The following is a 6000-nucleotide window of genomic DNA, read 5'->3' as shown; positions in this document are numbered from 1 at the left end:
TAGATTCCTCTACTTAAAAGGGAAGGCGCGCTATAATGAATGACATCAAGAAAGCTGAGGTGTTTAATGCCTATCTTGCTTCAGTCTTCACTAAAATGGTTAATGGTGACCAGACAATACAATTAATATTAACAAGAGGAAGGCCCATGAGCCAAAATAGGGGAAAAAACCAGGATTAAAGAATATTTAGATAAGTTAGATGTACTTGGGTCAGCAGGTCCTGATGACATTCATCCTAGGGTACTTAAGGAACCAGCTGAAGCAATCTCAGAACTGTTTGAGAACTCTTGGAAGCAGACATGCCAAACCTGCCCAAAAAAAAAAACCCCACACAGAAATTGGGCTTGTTTTTGGCTTAATTGGCTTGTGAGTTGCTTGTTGGCTAGTTTTTTGGCTTGTAGCTTGTTTCTTGTTTGGCTTGTAGCTTTTTTTTTTTTTCATCAGCTTCCGGCAAGCAGGGACAAGGGGCAAGTAGGAGGAAGGGGGGAGAGAGTCAAGGGTGCATAGCGGGCCCACCATGGTCCCAGACATAGAGCGTTGGGGTTCTTAGGGATTGGCTTGTTTTGAAATGGGATTATCTTGATTTTTGGTTTATTGTGAAAGTCGGGGTACTTATTTACCAAGTGAAAGTTGGCAACTGTGCCTGGAGGACATGTGAGGTCCCAGAAGAGATAGTACCTGTCTTCAAAAAGGGGGAGAAAGAGGACCCAGGGAATTATAAAGTAGTCAGCATAACTTTGATACCTGGAAAGATACTGGAAAAAATTATTAAACAATCAGTTTGTAAGCACCTGGAAAATAATAGGCTTATAAGGACTAGCCATCATGGATTTGTGAGAACAAATCATTCCAAACCAACATCATTTCCTTCTTTGACAGGAAGAAAAGGAGTACCCGTGGCACCTTAGAGACTAACAAATTTATTAGAGCATAAGCTTTCGTGAGCTACAGCTCACTGTGAGCTGTAGCTCACGAAAGCTTATGCTCTAATAAATTTGTTAGTCTCTAAGGTGCCACGGGTACTCCTTTTCTTTTTGCGAATACAGACTAACACGGCTGCTACTCTGAAACCTGTCATGATGCAATTCTTTGACAGGGTTACTGGCCTAGTGGATGAGGGAAAGCAGTAGATGTCATATATCTTCATTTTAGTAAGGCTTTTGGCACAATCCACCATGCCATTCTCATAAGCAAACCAGGGAAATGTGGTCTAGATGAAATTACTGTAAGGTGGATGCACAATGTGTTGAAAGGCCATACCCAAAAAGTAGTTATCGATAGTTCACTGTTCAACTGGGAGAGTGTATCTAGTGGGATCCCTCTGGGATCAGTCCTGTGTCCGGTACTATTCAATATTTTCATTAATGACTTGGATAACGAAGTGGCAAGTACGCTTATAAAATTTGCATGTGACACCAAGCTGGGATGGGTTGCAAGCACTTTGAAGGGGAGGATTAGAATTCAGAATGACCTTGACAAATTGGAGAAGTGGTCTGAAATCAACAAGTTGAAATTCAATAAAGACAAATGCAAAGTACTTCATGAAGGAAGGACACATCCAATGTACAACTACAAAATGGGGAATAACTGGCTGGGTGGTAGTACTGCTGAAAAGGATCTGGGGGGCATAGTGGATTGCAAATTGAATATGAGTCACCAGTGTGATGTAGTTGCAAAAAAAGGCTAATGGGAGGTATTAACACTAGTGTCATAAAACATGGGAGGTAATTGTACTGCTCTGCTCAGCACTGGTGAGGCCTCGGCTGGAGTATTGTGTCCAATTCTGGACACCACACTTTAGGAAAGGTGGAAAGACTAGAGTCCAAATGAGAGCAACAGAAATAATAAAAGGTTTAGAAAACCTGACCTCTGAGGAAAGGTTAAGAAAGTGGGCATGTTTAGGCTTGAGAAAAGAAAACAGACGGCACCTGAAAACAGTCTTCAAATATGCTAAGGGCTGTTATAAAGAGGACAGTGATCACTTGTCTTTCCACTGAAGTTAGGACAAGAGGTAATGAGTTTTATCTGCAGTAAGGGAGGTTTAGGTTAGATATTAAGAGAAAGCTTTCAAGTTGTAAAGGCAGTTAAGCTCCAGCATAGGCTTCCAAGGGAGCCTATGGAAAACAGCTTGGACAAACACCTGTCAGGGCAGGGCTGATCTAAGTTATTTGGTCCTGCCCCAGTGGAGGGGGCTCGACTTGACCACTCAAGGTCCCTTCCAGCCCTACATTGCTATGGTTAAGATGATTTTATCACAGTTATTTTTAGTAAATATCAGAGACAGGTCTGGGGCAATAAATAAAATTCATGGAAGCCCAGGACTTGCCTGTGATTTTTACAACAAATTATGGGGGGCTGGACCGAAAAGGGCAGAGACTTTATTCTAGGCTATGTGTATGGTACCTACTGCAGTGAAGCCCCAGCCCTGATAGGGAACTCTGGGTACTCATTAATGATGACAATCAGGGACAGCTTATTGGCTGGGGCAAGAGAGCAGGTGGGAGCGCAGGGTGCCACCCAGGAGCGGCAAAGCCAGAGAGGGTACGTGGAAGTTCCCGATCAAAGGGCTATAGGCTATAGGCCAAATGAGGGGCGGGGCCTCTGTAAAGGGGTGGGGACTGTTACGTCAGGGCTCCAGTGACGTCGGCCCGGGCTGAAACTCGCCGGTGCCCCGCCTTCTCCTGAATAATTAATTACCCCGATAGGCCTTTGTCCCACCTTTTCCGGCCGGCAGAGGCGGCTGCGGCGCTGAGGGGAGCGAGGCCGGAGCTGCTGCGGGTGAGTGGCGGGCGGGATTAGCCTAGCGGGGCTCGGCGCCGCGGGGTGAGGCTGGTGCCCTGCCCGCCGCCCGTGCGGCCCCAGCCTCGGCGTGCGCCCCGCCGGGCGGGCGGGCGGTGCGGAAGAGGCTCGGGGCCCCCGACAGGTGGTGGCGCGGCGAGCAGCGTTCAGCCCGCCCGCCACGGAGCCGTGTCCGCGGGTGGCTGCCGCTCGCTGCCCGGAGCCGCCTCTGGCTGGGGAGTGATCGAGGGCGGGCGTCCCTCGGAGCCCGGGTGGGACAGGCGGGGGCGTGGGGTGCTGGCTCCGCGGAGCTGCGCCCCTGGCAACCGACGTGCAGCCCGGAGCGCGCGAGGTGACAGGCGGAGCGGCCTGGGCCCGTAGCCGGGAGCGGTAACCGCCTCGGCTGGGAACCGCGTCGCCTCGGCCCGAGGAGGGCAGGTGGAGACCTTGACAGGCCTGACGAGACTTGCCGGCGTGAGATCATCCCGCCTGCCCGTCTGGGGGGGGGTCACCGGGCACGCGCCTGGGGCTGGACAGCCCTGTCTGCGCGAGCGCCTCCGTCCTCTTGTCACGGCCCAGTGGCTGGTGCCTCTCCTGTCTCCCGGGGCGGGGCGGGGCGGGGCGGGGCGCAGCTTTTGCTGCCCCTGCCTTAATGGAAAGGGCGGTGCCATTTCTCGGAGTTTGAGGAAACGCTTCTCTTGGGATGCTTCAGCTTCTATGTCCATCACCTGTCACACTGGCTGCCCAGCTGTTGGTCTCTGGGAGTAGACTGTTTGTTTTTTCTCTTCCTCCTCTGTTTTTTGGTCACTGACTCTCTCTGATGACAGGTTTCAGAGTAGCAGCCGTGTTAGTCTGTATTCGCAAAAAGAAAAGGAGTACTTGTGGCACCTTAGAGACTACCAAATTATTTGAGCATAGGCTTTCGTGAGCTACAGCTCACTTCATCGGATGCATTTTTTCCACCAAATGCATCCGATGAAGTGAGCTGTAGCTCACGAAAGCTTATGCTCTAATAAATTTGTTAGTCTCTAAGGTGCCACAAGTACTGCTTTTCTCTCTGATGAGTCTCCCTGGGTCACTGGCTGTGAAGATGTGCGCTCCTCCTTATCATTATTGCTTAAATCATTCCCATAAAACACACAAGAGGGCATATGCATAATCTGAAATTAAGAACAGAAATGATTTGATTTTTCTTGTCACTAAAAGTCTGGGACTAATCTCACTGTTACATGTCTGGATCTGGGTGCAAGAGGATCTGATGTACTCTTCACATAAAGTTTTGATGCCATTCAGTTTCCTGGGAACTACAGAATTAATGTAAAGGTGAAGGGGGGAGAGCAATCTCTGACTTTTTCTTCTTTTTCAGTAAAATGAAATGGCTGTTGTGTACATTTCTACATGCATGTCACATCTTAACTTAAAAGTCCAAACACCCAACACTGTGGGACATCACAATTTAGCCCTGAGTTAAATGGATTCCATTGAATATTAAGTTTGTGTTACTACGTGACATACTGGTTTTGGACTGTAAAACTGACAAGTTAGGGGAGGATGTTCATGGAGATTTTTTTAAAAATGTAAATATGGAAAATACCAAGTCCTTGTACTGTCATTTCTCCATGTCCATGAGGGTGAAGGAAGGTGATACTGTTTTGCTCTCTTCCAGCTGCGCTCATTAAGGCTTTGAAAGCAGGGTTGCATGTTTGTGGCTTTTCCCCTCCCAAATCTTCACTGGAGCACTTGTCCTGAGGTTCATGTCTGTTTTATAAAGTCAGACTAAAATCTCTTCATGGTAAGAGGAGAGCTCTGAATGAGCAAACATTTGACAAGTATAATGCATGGAAGAGAGGGTGCACTTATAGAAGCATAGAATTGTAGGATTGGAAGGGACCTTGAGAGGTCATCTAGTCCTGTCCCCTGCACTCATGGCAGGACTAAATATTATCTAGATCATCCCTGACAGGTGTTTGTCAAACCTGCTCTTAAAAATCTCCAACGATTGAGAGTTCACAACCTCCTTAGGCAATTTAATCCAGTGCTTAACCACGCTGACAACAGGTTTTTCCTAAGGTCCAACCTAAACAGCCCTTGCTGCAGTTTAAACCCAAAGCTTCTTGTTCTATCCTCAGAGGTTAAGGAGAACAACGTTTGTCCCTCCTTCTTGTAGCAACCTTTTATGTACTTGAATACTGTGATCATGTCCTTCCATAACCTTCTCTTCTCTAGAGTAAACAAACCCAATTTTTTCAATCTCCCCCCATAGGTTATTGTAGCAGGGCCCCCTTGACTTCTGCCAGGTTCATAAAGTCACGTTGAGATGCTCGGTTTAGTAACCACTGATGCATTTTGTTCTCAGGCTTGTTCCCACCACTGTTTCACCATGTGCAAGTAACCCTTCGCTGTCTATGGGGGGGAGAGCTACCCTCTAACTTCCATTCCTTCAATTTTTCCTTTCTCCTGCTATCTCCTGGCTTCCTTCTCTGAAGGCTTTTATGCAGTCTCTGACTAATTAGGTAGCAGCTGTCTGTCTCCCCAGTTAGGGCCAGGTTATCTCCAGCCTGCTCTAATTTGTTCCTCTAACAAGGAGCGGGTGTGACAGAGGGCTGGATCTGCAACCCCTTGCCCAGTACCCTGTCACAGTCATGTTTTCTAGACCTTCAATCATTTTTGTTGCTCTTCTCTGCTTTCTCCAATTTGTCCACATCTTTCTTGAAATATGGTGCCCAGGACTGGACACAGTGCTCCAGATGAGGCCTAATCAGTGCACAGTAGAGCATAAGAATTACTTTGTGTCTTGCTTACAACACTCCTGCTAATACGTCCCAGAATGTTTGCATTTTTGGGGGGTTTTTTGCACAACAGTGTTACTCCGTTCACTCATATTTAGCTTGTGATCCCCGGATCCCTTTCTGCAGTACTCTTTCCTGGGCAGTTGTTTCCATTTTGTATTTATACAATGGATTGTTCCTTCCTGAGTGGAGTACTTTGCATTTGTTCTTATTAAATTTCATCCCATTTTCCCAGTTTGTCCAGATCATTTTGAATTTTAATCCTGTCCGCCAAAACACTTGCAAACTCTCCCAGCTTGGTATTGTTCACAAACTTTATAAATATACTTTCCATTCCATTATCTAAATCATTGATGAAGATATTGAACAGACCCAGAACTGATCCCTGTGGGACCCCCGTTCAATATACCCTTCCAGCTTCATTTAAAAGCAA

At 47.1% G+C, this 6000-nt stretch overlaps 1 protein-coding gene across 2 annotated transcripts in view; it reads left to right on the top strand.

Moving 5' to 3' along the window:
• Positions 1-2639: 2639 nt before the first annotated feature.
• Positions 2640-6000, top strand: part of HMOX2 (heme oxygenase 2) — a 34263-nt gene continuing 30902 nt past the window's right edge. The window contains exon 1 of one of the 2 annotated variants that reach the window (XM_038419832.2): positions 2640-2778. The gene's annotated coding sequence lies outside the window, so the exon portion shown is untranslated. The remainder of the gene's footprint in view (positions 2779-6000) is intronic. The other variant, XM_043493188.1, reaches the window with a different exon arrangement.

The sequence above is a fragment of the Dermochelys coriacea genome, chromosome 10, assembly GCF_009764565.3.
Source record: "Dermochelys coriacea isolate rDerCor1 chromosome 10, rDerCor1.pri.v4, whole genome shotgun sequence".
NCBI classification, from domain to species: domain Eukaryota; kingdom Metazoa; phylum Chordata; order Testudines; family Dermochelyidae; genus Dermochelys; species Dermochelys coriacea.
This window is presented reverse-complemented; position numbering and strand designations above follow the sequence as displayed.